Raw genomic sequence first — 17,321 nt, 5'->3', positions numbered from 1 at the left:
TTAAAGTATATTTGAAATATCCATCCTAAATGATTAAAAATTGTTTCTCTGTCAAAACGTAATATTAGCATTCTCATACTTTGAGAACACATTTAGAAAATTATTTATCGTTTTTTAAGCTCACTTTCAAGGGCTACCAGACAAATCTTTTGAATTGTTTGTTTTGTATATAATAACACCAAATCTTTCACATCAAACTATGTGTCATTTCATCAGTTTTAACAAATGTGCAGTAATCTAACTAGATGCATTTACTATTTTTGTTGCATTTTCAGGTCGGAAAGAAGTACTGGCTTTCCTTGAAAGTCACCCAGATTTAAAGTATGATTGGGAAGCATTCCATAACAAAGAAATGAATGAAGTTCGAAAAGCCCAACTGGGGGCCAGAGACAGGGAAGAGGAATGGCATAAAAAGTAAAGTGGCCAAATAAAGAGGTGTATACAGTAAAATATAAGTAATGATGTTTTGATGGTACCAGTTACTGCACACAATTTAAGAGGTGTATACAGTAAGATATACGTAATGATGTTTTGATGGTACAAGCTACTGCACACAAATAAAGGGGTGTATTAAGTAAAATATAAGTAATGATGTATTAATGGTACCAGTAACTGCACACAAATAAAGAGGTGTATACAGTAAAATATACGTAATGATGTTTTGATGGTACCAGCTACTGCACACAAATAAGGGGTGTATACAGTAAAATATAAGTAATGATGTTTTGATGGTACCATCTACCGCACACAAATAAAGAGGTGTATACAGTAAAATATATGTAATGATGTTTTGATGGTACCAGCTACTGCACACAAATAAAGGGGTGTATACAGTAAAATATAAGTAATGATGTTTTGATGGTACCAGTTGCTGCACACAATTAAAGAGGTGTATACAGTAAAATATAAGCAATGGTGTTTTGATGGTACCAGTGGCTGCACACAAATAAAGGGGTGGATACAGTAAAATATAAGTAATGATGTTTTGATGGTACCAGTTATTGCACACATGAAGAGGTGTATACAGTAAAATATAAGTAATGATGTTGTGACGGTGCCAATTATTGCACACAAATAAAGAGGTGTATACAGTAAAATATAAGTAATGATGTATTGATGGTACCAGTAACTGCACACAAATAAAGAGGTGTATACAGTAAAATATACGTAATGATGTTTTGATGGTACCAGCTACTGCACACAAATAAGGGGTGTATACTGTACAGTAAAATATAAGTAATGATGTTTTGATGGTACCATCTACCGCACACAAATAAAGAGGTGTATACAGTAAAATATATGTAATGATGTTTTAATGGTACCAGCTACTGCACACAAATAAAGGGGTGTATAAAGTAAAATATAAGTAATGATGTTTTGATGTTACCAGTGACTGCACACAAATAATGGGGTGTATACAGTGAAATATCAGTAATGATGTTTTGATGGTACCAGTAACTGCACACAATTAAAGAGGTGTATACAGTAAAATATACGTAATGATGTTTTGATGGTACAAGCTACTGCACACAAATAAGGGGTGTATACATTAAAATTTAAGTAATGATGTTTTGATGGTACCAGTGGCTGCACACAAATAAAGAGGTGTATACAATAAAATATAAGTAATGATGTTTTGATGGTACCAGCTACTGCACACAAATAAAGAGGTGTATACAGTAAAATATACGTAATGATGTTTTGATGGTACCAGCTACTGCACACAAATAAGGGGTGTATACAGTAAAATATAAGTAATGATGTTTTGATGGTACCATCTACCGCACACAAATAAAGAGGTGTATACAGTAAAATATATGTAATGATGTTTTAATGGTACCAGCTACTGCACACAAATAAAGGGGTGGATACAGTGAAATATAAGTAATGATGTTTTGATGGTACCAGTAACTGCACACAATTAAAGAGGTGTATACAGTAAAATATACGTAATGATGTTTTGATGGTACAAGCTACTGCACACAAATAAAGGGGTGTATACAGTAAAATTTAAGTAATGATGTTTTGATGGTACCAGTTAATGCACACAAATAAAGAGGTGTATACAATAAAATATAAGTAATGATGATTTGATGTTACCAGTGATTGCACACAAATAAAGATGTGTATAGAGTAAAATATAAGTAATGATGTTTTGATGTTACCAGTGATTGCACACAAATAAAGGGGTGTATACAGTAAAATATACGTAATGATGTTTTGATGGTACCAGCTACTGCACACAAATAAGGGGTGTATACATTAAAATATAAGTAATGATGTTTTGATGGTACCATCTACCGCACACAAATAAAGAGGTGTATACAGTAAAATATACTTAATGATGTTTTGATGGTACCAGCTACTGCACACAAATAAGGGGTGTATACATTAAAATATAAGTAATGATGTTTTGATGGTACCATCTACCGCACACAAATAAAGAGGTGTATACAGTAAAATATATGTAATGATGTTTTGATGGTACCAGCTACTGCACACAAATAAAGGGGTGTATACAGTAAAATATAAGTAATGATGTATTGATGGTACCAGTAACTGCACACAAATAAAGAGGTGTATACAGTAAAATATATGTAATGATGTTTTGATGGTACCAGCTACTGCACACAAATAAAGCTGTGTATACAGTAAAATATAAGTAATGATGTTTTGATGGTACCAGTTACTGCACACAATTAAAGAGGTGTATACAGAAAATATAAGTAATGATGTTTTGATGGTACCAGCTACTGCACACAAATAAAGGGGTGTATACAGTAAAATATAAGTAATGATGTTTTGATGGTACCAGTGGCTGCACACAAATAAAGGGGTGTATACAGTAAAATATAAGTAATGATGTATTGATGGTACCAGTAACTGCACACAAATAAAGAGGTGTATACAGTAAAATATATGTAATGATGCTTTGATGGTACCAGCTACTGCACACAAATAAAGGGGTGTATACAGTAAAATATAAGTAATGATGTTTTGATGGTACCAGTGGCTGCACACAAATAAAGGGGTGGATACAGTAAATGATAAGTAATGATGTTTTGATGGTACCAGTTACTGAACACAAATAAAGAGGTGTATACACTTAAGTATAAGTAATGATGTTTTGACCGTACCAGCTACAATATGAGTAATATAATATGTGCATGATGTATCAAATGTATAACTTGCATTTTGCAAAATGTGTCCAAAAGCTTCCTTTTTATGTAATTATTAAATGTTTCTTTGTAAAGTTAGTTTCTCAGATGAAGTCAAGTTCAAACACCCAAACATTGTTGCATTGATTTTCATCTATACCTTTACACCAAAAAATTACACAAAATGCAGCAGCTAAATTGACTAATCTTATTATTAATTCGAATGTTTGTGGAATCAATAGAGAAGACCAATTTGTTCCTGTCACATCTATATTGTGTATTCATTTGTAGTATCTCTGGTTTTCTTCATGACTCTGGTTTTGATTTCAACCATGGTAGACGAACAGCTATCATTTTCATTGAATTGAAGAAAACATCACAAAATAAAGGAGCTTTGTTTATCCACACTTCCCAGTTTGTTAAAAATTTAACTTGCATATCCTGATTTGCACAATGGTATTTACTGATCCATTCTGTTTCCATTATGCTGTGTTAATAATTACATTTCATAATGAGCCACACTTTTTTCATGTAAAAAGCAATGTTTCTCACTTGGCACATAAATTGTTTGTACGTCAAATTGTGTTAAGTGTAGTAAAAGGCCTTGTATGAATAAAGAAATTGTATGAAAATACATCCTAAAGAAAATAGTTAAAGGCTCTGTGTACTGTGCAGTTTCCTTGAAGAACAGAAAGTGATAACTGATGTTAGACAACCCCAGCCCCTGGACATGAACTTCAGCCAGAGAACTTCCACACAGAGAATGGCACAGAAAACACCTAACCCTGGTAATTCCCAACTATCTTAAACTCATACCCCCTAGCATTTTCTGATCAATTTGGTGGGGCAACTTTATTTGTCTGAGGAGAGAGCTTTTGCATCAAACTGATTTAAAAATGTCCTTTATTAGTGATGAACATACTTTGAAAACTGGAAAGCAGGTTTTCAATTGGCCAGGACGCTGCTTACCAGCTGAGCTTTCTTTTATTTTTGTCAGTCTATGGCTTATTGTACTCCAAGCCCTTTTCATGTTCACAGTGAATGTAGCTGATGTAAGTAAGGTGAAATGGGGTACCCCTCCTATTATTTCTTGGTAGAAGACATCCGTAAATGTAGCAATTTGCAAATGTTGTTATTGATGCAAAGCATTTCATGTCGCAGTGTGATTTGACACCACTGTCCTCAGGTACGCAATGAGCAAGGACATCTCAGAGGGGGCAAGTGGGGATGTCTCACTCCCCAATCTTGGTAGAAAGTTGAAGGTTTACAGTCTTGTATGAGGCTAATGCCTCCTCAAATGACTTTACAACTTAACCCCTGGTCATTGGTAACTTGTCACACCCACACACCAAAGTGTGCACAATTCAATCAATCTCTCCTGGAGCACCGCAGTGCACCACAACCACGTGTCCAACAGGGGACTTCCCATAGGGTGCAGCCACAAACCGGCGCACGCAACTATATTTACAAGTTACCTCGCAGGTCCCCATTTATACACCTGGGTGAAGAGAGGCAATGGAGATAAAGCGCCTTGCCAAAGGACACAACGCAATGATCTGGCCAGGGCTCGAACCTGTAATCCTTAGATCACAAGTCCACTGCCTTAACCACTTGACTACAACGCCCTGACAGTAGTTGGAAAATTTGAGTGCCGCAGTCGGAACTTGCCGACTGTCGCACTATAATTTACCTAGGCCTATTCATATATTCTTGTGATTGTGAATGGCCTAAAAATTTCGGTTAAGATTGTCCTTTAATCAGTCATATTTACGTTTTCCTTGCCACTTTGAGAAATTGTTTCTCGCGATCTTTATACTCCACCGTACAAAACTTCGTAAGATTTTGAATACTCTAAAAAAAAAAATGCCTAATAGAACATCTGTACAACGTTCGCCAGCTTCAATTTGGTTTATCTATGTACTAATTTTGCTATTGGGTGGGATGATCCTGTTCGCTAGCAGGCTGGCTTCAAATAAGTTCAGGATATATATGGTCTGTGGAATACAATAAAACACTCAATGCTAATCTACGGAAGCTTAAAAGTGCCATCAACATAAGGAAAACTTTGCCCCATAAGTTGGACATTTTCAGTAAATTGTTAAGATAACAACAATAGAATCTTATCAAAAATCAGGAAAATGTTGGATTGCTCAGTTGCTTTAACTGAGCAATCCAACAATTTTCTGCATAATGTTTAATTGACAACTTATCATACCTCGTCAATTGGACAGTTTGCTGCAAAATGTTCAATTGTTCACTTCATTCCAACTGAGCAATTGGACATTTTTCTGCAAAATGTTTAACTGACATCTTATCGTATCTCGTCAACTCAACATTTTCTGCAACATGCTTAATTTTTCACTTAATTCCAAATGCTCAGTTGGAATGAAGTGAACAATTAAACAAATTTCACGTAAGTGATGAGTAGCCCACCCCTTCCCCAAGAAATAATATTAAGCGCGCTAGGAAAAAGCACTGTATTTTTGGCAATTTACTATGTCGTCAAATAATTTGTTGCCAAAAAAAGAGATTTTTTGAGAAAAAGTGGTCCGGGAAAGAACGTGGACACAAAAACCAAACTACCGAACGACTGATCCGCTTCCAGCCCCAGTCCCCTTGCACCGGTACTGTGACTGTAACATTAACATAGCTTTTGTAGTAGTCTATGTAGCCTTCAAGCAGATAAATTATACTAAGTTGTTTACTTGCTTAACCAGAGTGATTAATAAGTTTGTGAAGTAATGGCCAGCGGTACAAATGTATCGAGAAAAAAAGTTGACGGGGACTTTAAAAGGCGGTCCCGGGAGCAGGAATGGGAGAGATTTCACACCCCTGCCTCTTTACCCTCTGAACAATTATCGAAAATAGAAGGCTTGAAGTAAGCCGGTGTTCATCCATGATCTAGCACGGATAGGTTCTCAAATAAGCTACTGTAAAGCTTCTTGATCCTTGGGTAACTAAACTAAACTAATAATTAGCCAGAGTGCTGTTATGCTCGAAAACTAATAGGGTACTAAAGTCGTCGCAACCCCCGCCCCTACCCACAATGCCCCTGGTAGCTTCCGTTTACCTAATTCCGTAAACGAGACGCTTGGACGTTTCTGAACAGATGGTTGGGCTAGAGTTACCCACGAAAGAGGGAAAGGGGGAGGGAGGTGGGGTTAGTGCGACCGTGTGAGTAGTTCGAAGTTTTTCAGCCCTTTCTTTGCGCTTTTATATGTGCCCCTCACAGTCTGATGATATAATAAATAATATTAAACTTATCATAGATTATATTATTGATTATTTTCATTTATCATCAAGTTTATTACATATCATATGTTTTGTCCCCGGAGAAATTACCACTCAATCCTCCCCACCGTTACCATAATGCTGTACTACGAATACATGTTTGTATTTCTCCTTAAGGGAAAATTTGCTTATTTCAACGTTAAGGAGAAATACAAGAAACTCGTATCTAATTAGAAATGCAAATTTTGACTGTTACATTAACATAGCTTTTGTAGTAAATAGTCTATGTAGCCTTCAAGCAGATAGCTATACTCAGTTGCTTACTTGCTCAACCAGTGTGAATTTAAGATTGTGAAATGAGGGCCAGTGGTACAAATGTATCGAGAAAAAAAGTTGATGGGGACTTTAAAAGGCGGTCCCGGGGGCAGGAATGGGAGAGATTTCACACCCCAGCCTCTTTACCCTCTGAACAATCATTGAAAAAAGAAGGCTTGAAGTAAGCCGGTGTTCATCCATGATTTAACACGGATAGGTTCTCAAATAAGCTACTGTAAAGCTTCTTGATCCTTGGGTAACTAAACTAAACTAATAATTAGCCAGAGTGAATACTGTTATGCTCGAAAACTAATAGGGTATTAAAGTCGTCGCAACCCCCGCCCCTACCCACAACGCCCCTGGTAGCTTCCGTTTACCTAATTCCGTAAACGAGACGCTTGGACGTTTCTGAACAGATGGTTGGGCTAGAGTTACCCACGAAAGAGGGAAAGGGGGAGGGAGGTGGGGTTAGTGCGACCGTGTGAGTAGTTCGAAGTTTTTCAGCCCTTTCTTTGCGCTTTTATATGTGCCCCTCACTGTCTGATGATATAATAAATAATATTAAACTTATCATAGATTATATTATTGATTATTTTCATTTATCTTCAAAGTTTATTACATATCATATGTTTTGTCCCCGGAGAAATTACTCTACCACTCCATCCTCCCCACCGTTATCATAATGCTGTACTACGAATACATGTTTGTATTTCTCCTTAAGGGAAAATTTGCTTATTTCGACGTTAAGGAGAAATACAAGAAACCTGTATCTAATTAGAAATGCAAATTCTGGCAGTTACATTAACATAGCTTTTGTAGTAAACAGTCTATGTAGCCTTCAAGCAGATAGCTATACTCAGTTGCTTACTTGCTCAACCAGTGTGAATTTAAGATTGTGAAGTGAGGGCCAGTGGTACAAATGTATTGAGAAAAAAAGTTGACGGGGACTTTAAAAGGCGGTCCCGGGAGCAGGAATGGGAGAGATTTCACACCCCTGCCTCTTTACCCTCTGAACAATTATTGAAAAAAGAAGGCTTGAAGTAAGCCGGTGTTCATCCATGATCTAGCACGGATAGGTTCTCAAATAAGCTACTGTAAAGCTTCCTGATCCTTGGGTAACTAAACTAAACTAATAATTAGCCAGAGTGAATACTGTTATGCTCGAAAACTAATAGGGTATTAAAGTCGTCGCAACCCCCGCCCCTACCCACAACGCCCCTGGTAGCTTCCGTTTACCTAATTCCGTAAACGAGACGCTTGGACGTTTCTGAACAGATGGTTGGGCTAGAGTTACCCACGAAAGAGGGAAAGGGGGAGGGAGGTGGGGTTAGTGCGACCGTGTGAGTAGTTCGAAGTTTTTCAGCCCTTTCTTTGCGCTTTTATATGTGCCCCTCACTGTCTGATGATATAATAAATAATATTAAACTTATCATAGATTATATTATTGATTATTTTCATTTATCTTCAAAGTTTATTACATATCATATGTTTTGTCCCCGGAGAAATTACTCTACCACTCAATCCTCCCCACCGTTACCATAATGCTGTACTACGAATACATGTTTGTATTTCTCCTTAAGGGAAAATTTGCTTATTTCAACGTTAAGGAGAAATACAAGAAACTCGTATCTAATTTGAAATGCAAATTCTGGCTGTTACATTAACATGGCTTTTGTAGTAAACAGTCTATGTAGCCTTCAAGCAGATGACTATACTAAGGTGCTTACTTGCTTAACCAGAGGGATTAATAAGTTTGTGAAGTGATGGCCAGCGGTACAAACGTATCGAGAAAAAAAGTTGATGGGGACTTTAAAAGGCGGTCCCGGGAGCAGGAATGGGAGAGAATTCACACCCCTGCCTCTTTACCCTCTGAACAATTATCGAAAATAGAAGGCTTGAAGTAAGCCGGTGTTCATCCATGATCTAGCACGGATAGGGTCTCAAATAAGCTACTGTAAAGCTTCTTGATCCTTGGGTAACTAAACTAAACTAAACTAATAATTAGCCAGAGTGAATACTGTTATGCTCGAAAACTAATAGGGTATTAAAGTCGTCGCAACCCCCGCCCCTACCCACAACGCCCCTGGTAGCTTTCGTTTACCTAATTCCGTAAACGAGACGCTTGGACGTTTCTGAACAGATGGTTGGGCTAGAGTTACCCACGAAAGAGGGAAAGGGGGAGGGAGGTGGGGTTAGTGCGACCGTGTGAGTAGTTCGAAGTTTTTCAGCCCTTTTTTTGCGCTTTTATATGTGCCCCTCACAGTCTGATGATATAATAAATAATATTAAAATTATCATAGATTATATTATTGATTATTTTCATTGATCATCAAAGTTTATTATATATCATATGTTTTGTCCCAGGAGAAATTACTCTACCACTCCATCCTCCCCACCGTTACCATAATGCTGTACTACGAATACATGTTTGTATTTCTCCTTAAGGGAAAATTTGCTTATTTCAACGTTAAGGAGAAATACAAGAAACTCGTATCTAATTAGAAATGCAAATTTTGACTGTTACATTAACATGGCTTTTGTAGTAAATAGTCCATGTAGCCTTCAAGCAGATAGCTATACTCAGTTGCTTACTTGCTCAACCAGTGTGAATTTAAGATTGTGAAGTGAGGGCCAGTGGTACAAATGTATTGAGAAAAAAAGTTGACGGGGACTTTAAAAGGCGGTCCCGGGGGCAGGAATGGGAGAGAATTCACACCCCTGCCTCTTTACCCTCTGAACAATTATCGAAAATAGAAGGCTTGAAGTAAGCCGGTGTTCATCCATGATCTAGCACGGATAGGTTCTCAAATAAGCTACTGTAAAGCTTCCTGATCCTTTGGTAACTAAACTAAACTAATAATTAGCCAGAGTGAATACTGTTATGCTCGAAAACTAATAGGGTATTAAAGTCGTCGCAACCCCCGCCCCTACCCACAACGCCCCTGGTAGCTTTCCTTCACCGATTTTCGTATACGAGATGCTTGAACGTTTCTGAACAGATGGTTGGGCTAGAGTTACCCACGAAAGAGGGAAAGGGGGAGGGACGTGGGGTTAGTGCGACCGTGTGAGTAGTTCGAAGTTTTTCAGCCCTTTCTTTGCGCTTTTATATGTGCCCCTCACAGTCTGATGATATAATAAATAATATTAAACTTATCATAGATTATATTATTGATTATTTTCATTTATCATCAAAGTTTATTACATATCATAGGTTTTGTCCCCGGAGAAATTACTCTACCACTCAATCCTCCCCACCGTTACCATAATGCTGTACTACGAATACATGTTTGTATTTCTCCTTAAGGGAAAATTTGCTTATTTCAACGTTAAGGAGAAATACAAGAAACTCGTATCTAATTAGAAATACAAATTTTGACTGTTACATTAACATATAGCTTTTGTAGTAAATAGTCTATGTAGCCTTCAAGCAGATAGCTACAGTATACTCAGTTGCTTACTTGCTCAACCAGTGTGAATTTAAGATTGTGAAGTGAGGGCCAGTGGTACAAATGTATCGAAAAAAGTTGATGGGGACTTTAAAAGGCGGTCCCGGGGGCAGGAATGGGAGAGATTTCACACCCCTGCCTCTTTACCCTCTGAACAATTATTGAAAATAGAAGGCTTGAAGTAAGCCGGTGTTCATCCATGATCTAGCACGGATAGATTCTCAAATAAGCTACTGTAAAGCTTCCTGATCCTTGGGTAACTAAACTAAACTAATAATTAGCCAGAGTGAATACTGTTATGCTCGAAAACTAATAAGGTATTAAAGTCGTCGCAACCCCCGCCCCTACCCACAACGCCCCTGGTAGCTTTCGTTTACCTAATTCCGTAAACGAGACGCTTGGACGTTTCTGAACAGATGGTTGGGCTAGAGTTACCCACGAAAGAGGGAAAGGGGGAGGGAGGTGGGGTTAGTGCGACCGTGTGAGTAGTTCGAAGTTTTTCAGCCCTTTCTTTGCGCTTTTATATGTGCCCCTCACAGTCTGATGATATAATAAATAATATTAAACTTATCATAGATTATATTATTGATTATTTTCATTTATCTTCAAAGTTTATTACATATCATATGTTTTGTCCCCGGAGAAATTACTCTACCACTCAATCCTCCCCACCGTTACCATAATGCTGTACTACGAATACATGTTTGTATTTCTCCTTAAGGGAAAATTTGCTTATTTCAACGTTAAGGAGAAATACAAGAAACTCGTATCTAATTAGAAATACAAATTCTGGCTGTTACATTAACATATAGCTTTTGTAGTAAATAGTCTATGTAGCCTTCAAGCAGATAGCTATACTCAGTTGCTTACTTGCTCAACCAGTGTGAATTTAAGATTGTGAAGTGAGGGCCAGTGGTACAAATGTATCGAAAAAAGTTGATGGGGACTTTAAAAGGCGGTCCCGGGAGCAGGAATGGGAGAGATTTCACACCCCAGCCTCTTTACCCTCTGAACAATTATTGAAAATAGAAGGCTTGAAGTAAGCCGGTGTTCATCCATGATTTAACACGGATAGGTTCTCAAATAAGCTACTGTAAAGCTTCTTGATCCTTGGGTAACTAAACTAAACTAATAATTAGCCAGAGTGAATACTGTTATGCTCGAAAACTAATAAGGTATTAAAGTCGTCGCAACCCCCGCCCCTACCCACAACGCCCCTGGTAGCTTCCGTTTACCTAATTCCGTAAACGAGACGCTTGGACGTTTCTGAACAGATGGTTGGGCTAGAGTTACCCACGAAAGAGGGAAAGGGGGAGGGAGGTGGGGTTAGTGCGACCGTGTGAGTAGTTCGAAGTTTTTCAGCCCTTTCTTTGCGCTTTTATATGTGCCCCTCACAGTCTGATGATATAATAAATAATATTAAACTTATCATAGATTATATTATTGATTATTTTCATTTATCTTCAAAGTTTATTACATATCATAGGTTTTGTCCCCGGAGAAATTACTCTACCACTCAATCCTCCCCACCGTTATCATAATGCTGTTCTACGAATACATGTTTGTATTTCTCCTTAAGGGAAAATTTGCTTATTTCGACGTTAAGGAGAAATACAAGAAACCTGTATCTAATTAGAAATGCAAATTCTGGCAGTTACATTAACATAGCTTTTGTAGTAAACAGTCTATGTAGCCTTCAAGCAGATAGCTATACTCAGTTGCTTACTTGCTCAACCAGTGTGAATTTAAGATTGTGAAGTGAGGGCCAGTGGTACAAATGTATTGAGAAAAAAAGTTGACGGGGACTTTAAAAGGCGGTCCCGGGAGCAGGAATGGGAGAGATTTCACACCCCTGCCTCTTTACCCTCTGAACAATTATTGAAAAAAGAAGGCTTGAAGTAAGCCGGTGTTCATCCATGATCTAGCACGGATAGGTTCTCAAATAAGCTACTGTAAAGCTTCCTGATCCTTGGGTAACTAAACTAAACTAATAATTAGCCAGAGTGAATACTGTTATGCTCGAAAACTAATAGGGTATTAAAGTCGTCGCAACCCCCGCCCCTACCCACAACGCCCCTGGTAGCTTTCGTTTACCTAATTCCGTAAACGAGACGCTTGGACGTTTCTGAACAGATGGTTGGGCTAGAGTTACCCACGAAAGAGGGAAAGGGGGAGGGAGGTGGGGTTAGTGCGACCGTGTGAGTAGTTCGAAGTTTTTCAGCCCTTTCTTTGCGCTTTTATATGTGCCCCTCACAGTCTGATGATATAATAAATAATATTAAACTTATCATAGATTATATTATTGATTATTTTCATTTATTTTCAAAGTTTATTACATATCATATGTTTTGTCCCCGGAGAAATTACTCTACCACTCCATCCTCCCCACCGTTACCATAATGCTGTACTACGAATACATGTTTGTATTTCTCCTTAAGGGAAAATTTGCTTATTTCAACGTTAAGGAGAAATACAAGAAACTCGTATCTAATTAGAAATGCAAATTTTGACTGTTACATTAACATATATCTTTTGTAGTAAATAGTCTATGTAGCCTTCAAGCAGATAGCTATACTCAGTTGCTTACTTGCTCAACCAATGTGAATTTAAGATTGTGAAGTGATGGCCAGTGGTACAAATGTATCGAAAAAAGTTGACGGGGACTTTAAAAGGCGGTCCCGGGAGCAGGAATGGGAGAGATTTCACACCCCTGCCTCTTTACCCTCTGAACAATTATTGAAAATAGAAGGCTTGAAGTAAGCCGGTGTTCATCCATGATTTAACACGGATAGGTTCTCAAATAAGCTACTGTAAAGCTTCTTGATCCTTGGGTAACTAAACTAAACTAATAATTAGCCAGAGTGAATACTGTTATGCTCGAAAACTAATAGGGTATTAAAGTCGTCGCAACCCCCGCCCCTACCCACAACGCCCCTGGTAGCTTCCGTTTACCTAATTCCGTAAACGAGACGCTTGGACGTTTCTGAACAGATGGTTGGGCTAGAGTTACCCACGAAAGAGGGAAAGGGGGAGGGACGTGGGGTTAGTGCGACCGTGTGAGTAGTTCGAAGTTTTTCAGCCCTTTCTTTGCGCTTTTATATGTGCCCCTCACAGTCTGATGATATAATAAATAATATTAAACTTATCATAGATTATATTATTGATTATTTTCATTTATCATCAAAGTTTATTACATATCATATGTTTTGTCCCCGGAGAAATTACTCTACCACTCAATCCTCCCCACCGTTATCATAATGCTGTTCTACGAATACATGTTTGTATTTCTCCTTAAGGGAAAATTTGCTTATTTCAACGTTAAGGAGAAATACAAGAAACTCGTATTTAATTAGAAATGCAAATTTTGACTGTTACATTAACATATATCTTTTGTAGTAAATAGTCTATGTAGCCTTCAAGCAGATAGCCATACTCAGTTGCTTACTTGCTCAACCAATGTGAATTTAAGATTGTGAAGTGAGGGCCAGTGGTACAAATGTATCGAAAAAAGTTGACGGGGACTTTAAAAGGCGGTCCCGGGAGCAGGAATGGGAGAGATTTCACACCCCTGCCTCTTTACCCTCTGAACAATTATTGAAAATAGAAGGCTTGAAGTAAGCCGGTGTTCATCCATGATTTAACACGGATAGGTTCTCAAATAAGCTACTGTAAAGCTTCTTGATCCTTGGGTAACTAAACTAAACTAATAATTAGCCAGAGTGAATACTGTTATGCTCGAAAACTAATAGGGTATTAAAGTCGTCGCAACCCCCGCCCCTACCCACAACGCCCCTGGTAGCTTCCGTTTACCTAATTCCGTAAACGAGACGCTTGGACGTTTCTGAACAGATGGTTGGGCTAGAGTTACCCACGAAAGAGGGAAAGAGGGAGGGAGGTGGGGTTTGTGCGACCGTGTGAGTAGTTCGAAGTTTTTCAGCCCTTTCTTTGCGCTTTTATATGTGCCCCTCACTGTCTGATGATATAATAAATAATATTAAACTTATCATAGATTATATTATTGATTATTTTCATTTATCTTCAAAGTTTATTACATATCATATGTTTTGTCCCCGGAGAAATTACTCTACCACTCAATCCTCCCCACCGTTATCATAATGCTGTACTACGAATACATGTTTGTATTTCTCCTTAAGGGAAAATTTGCTTATTTCGACGTTAAGGAGAAATACAAGAAACCTGTATCTAATTAGAAATGCAAATTCTGGCAGTTACATTAACATAGCTTTTGTAGTAAACAGTCTATGTAGCCTTCAAGCAGATAGCTATACTCAGTTGCTTACTTGCTCAACCAGTGTGAATTTAAGATTGTGAAGTGAGGGCCAGTGGTACAAATGTATTGAGAAAAAAAGTTGACGGGGACTTTAAAAGGCGGTCCCGGGAGCAGGAATGGGAGAGATTTCACACCCCTGCCTCTTTACCCTCTGAACAATTATTGAAAATAGAAGGCTTGAAGTAAGCCGGTGTTCATCCATGATCTAGCACGGATAGGTTCTCAAATAAGCTACTGTAAAGCTTCCTGATCCTTGGGTAACTAAACTAAACTAATAATTAGCCAGAGTGAATACTGTTATGCTCGAAAACTAATAGGGTATTAAAGTCGTCGCAACCCCCGCCACTACCAACAACGCCCCTGGTAGCTTTCGTTTACCTAATTCCGTAAACGAGACGCTTGGACGTTTCTGAACAGATGGTTGGGCTAGAGTTACCCACGAAAGAGGGAAAGGGGGAGGGAGGTGGGGTTAGTGCGACCGTGTGAGTAGTTCGAAGTTTTTCAGCCCTTTCTTTGCGCTTTTATATGTGCCCCTCACAGTCTGATGATATAATAAATAATATTAAACTTATCATAGATTATATTATTGATTATTTTCATTTATCATCAAAGTTTATTACATATCATATGTTTTGTCCCCGGAGAAATTACTCTACCACTCCATCCTCCCCACCGTTACCATAATGCTGTACTACGAATACATGTTTGTATTTCTCCTTAAGGGAAAATTTGCTTATTTCAACGTTAAGGAGAAATACAAGAAACTCGTATCTAATTAGAAATGCAAATTTTGACTGTTACATTAACATATATCTTTTGTAGTAAATAGTCTATGTAGCCTTCAAGCAGATAGCTATACTCAGTTGCTTACTTGCTCAACCAATGTGAATTTAAGATTGTGAAGTGAGGGCCAGTGGTTTAAATGTATCGAAAAAAGTTGACGGGGACTTTAAAAGGCGGTCCCGGGAGCAGGAATGGGAGAGATTTCACACCCCTGCCTCTTTACCCTCTGAACAATTATTGAAAATAGAAGGCTTGAAGTAAGCCGGTGTTCATCCATGATTTAACACGGATAGGTTCTCAAATAAGCTACTGTAAAGCTTCTTGATCCTTGGGTAACTAAACTAAACTAATAATTAGCCAGAGTGAATACTGTTATGCTCGAAAACTAATAGGGTATTAAAGTCGTCGCAACCCCCGCCCCTACCCACAACGCCCCTGGTAGCTTCCGTTTACCTAATTCCGTAAACGAGACGCTTGGACGTTTCTGAACAGATGGTTGGGCTAGAGTTACCCACGAAAGAGGGAAAGGGGGAGGGAGGTGGGGTTAGTGCGACCGTGTGAGTAGTTCGAAGTTTTTCAGCCCTTTCTTTGCGCTTTTATATGTGCCCCTCACTGTCTGATGATATAATAAATAATATTAAACTTATCATAGATTATATTATTGATTATTTTCATTTATCTTCAAAGTTTATTACATATCATATGTTTTGTCCCCGGAGAAATTACTCTACCACTCAATCCTCCCCACCGTTACCATAATGCTGTACTACGAATACATGTTTGTATTTCTCCTTAAGGGAAAATTTGCTTATTTCAACGTTAAGGAGAAATACAAGAAACTCGTATCTAATTAGAAATGCAAATTCTGGCTGTTACATTAACATGGCTTTTGTAGTAAACAGTCTATGTAGCCTTCAAGCAGATGACTATACTAAGGTGCTTACTTGCTTAACCAGAGGGATTAATAAGTTTGTGAAGTGATGGCCAGCGGTACAAACGTATCGAGAAAAAAAGTTGATGGGGACTTTAAAAGGCGGTCCCGGGAGCAGGAATGGGAGAGAATTCACACCCCTGCCTCTTTACCCTCTGAACAATTATCGAAAATAGAAGGCTTGAAGTAAGCCGGTGTTCATCCATGATCTAGCACGGATAGGGTCTCAAATAAGCTACTGTAAAGCTTCTTGATCCTTGGGTAACTAAACTAAACTAAACTAATAATTAGCCAGAGTGAATACTGTTATGCTCGAAAACTAATAGGGTATTAAAGTCGTCGCAACCCCCGCCCCTACCCACAACGCCCCTGGTAGCTTTCGTTTACCTAATTCCGTAAACGAGACGCTTGGACGTTTCTGAACAGATGGTTGGGCTAGAGTTACCCACGAAAGAGGGAAAGGGGGAGGGAGGTGGGGTTAGTGCGACCGTGTGAGTAGTTCGAAGTTTTTCAGCCCTTTTTTGCGCTTTTATATGTGCCCCTCACAGTCTGATGATATAATAAATAATATTAAACTTATCATAGATTATATTATTGATTATTTTCATTGATCATCAAAGTTTATTATATATCATATGTTTTGTCCCCGGAGAAATTACTCTACCACTCAATCCTCCCCACCGTTACCATAATGCTGTACTACGAATACATGTTTGTATTTCTCCTTAAGGGAAAATTTGCTTATTTCAACGTTAAGGAGAAATACAAGAAACTTGTATCTAATTAGAAATGCAAATTTTGACTGTTACATTAACATATATCTTTTGTAGTAAATAGTCCATGTAGCCTTCAAGCAGATAGCTATACTCAGTTGCTTACTTGCTCAACCAGTGTGAATTTAAGATTGTGCAGTGAGGGCCAGTGGTACAAACGTATCGAGAAAAAAAGTTGATGGGGACTTTAAAAGGCGGTCCCGGGGGCAGGAATGGGAGAGATTTCACACCCCTGCCTCTTTACCCTCTGAACAATTATTGAAAATAGAAGGCTTGAAGTAAGCCGGTGTTCATCCATGATCTAGCACGGATAGGTTCTCAAATAAGCTACTGTAAAGCTTCCTGATCCTTGGGTAACTAAACTAAACTAATAATTAGCCAGAGTGAATACTG

General features: G+C 38.3%; 1 protein-coding gene and 1 long non-coding RNA gene across 3 annotated transcripts in view; one reads left to right on the top strand and one right to left on the bottom strand.

Moving 5' to 3' along the window:
* LOC139955863 (uncharacterized) overlaps nucleotides 1–3,814 on the top strand; it is a 36,675-nt gene extending 32,861 nt beyond the window's left edge. Inside the window, exons 3-5 of one of the 2 annotated variants that reach the window (XR_011789100.1) lie at nucleotides 276–694; nucleotides 890–1,211; nucleotides 1,282–3,814. This is a non-coding gene — a long non-coding RNA (uncharacterized lncRNA). Of the gene's footprint in view, nucleotides 1–275; nucleotides 1,212–1,281 lie in introns of both variants that reach the window. The other variant, XR_011789094.1, reaches the window with a different exon arrangement.
* LOC139955788 (uncharacterized) overlaps nucleotides 1–17,321 on the bottom strand; it is a 491,243-nt gene that overhangs the window by 52,428 nt on the left and 421,494 nt on the right. The window lies entirely within an intron of this gene.

The sequence above is a fragment of the Apostichopus japonicus genome, chromosome 2 (genome assembly GCF_037975245.1).
Source record: "Apostichopus japonicus isolate 1M-3 chromosome 2, ASM3797524v1, whole genome shotgun sequence".
NCBI lineage: Eukaryota > Metazoa > Echinodermata > Holothuroidea > Aspidochirotida > Stichopodidae > Apostichopus > Apostichopus japonicus.
The sequence above is the reverse complement of the archived record's forward strand: the minus strand, read 5'-3'. Positions and strand labels throughout refer to the sequence as shown.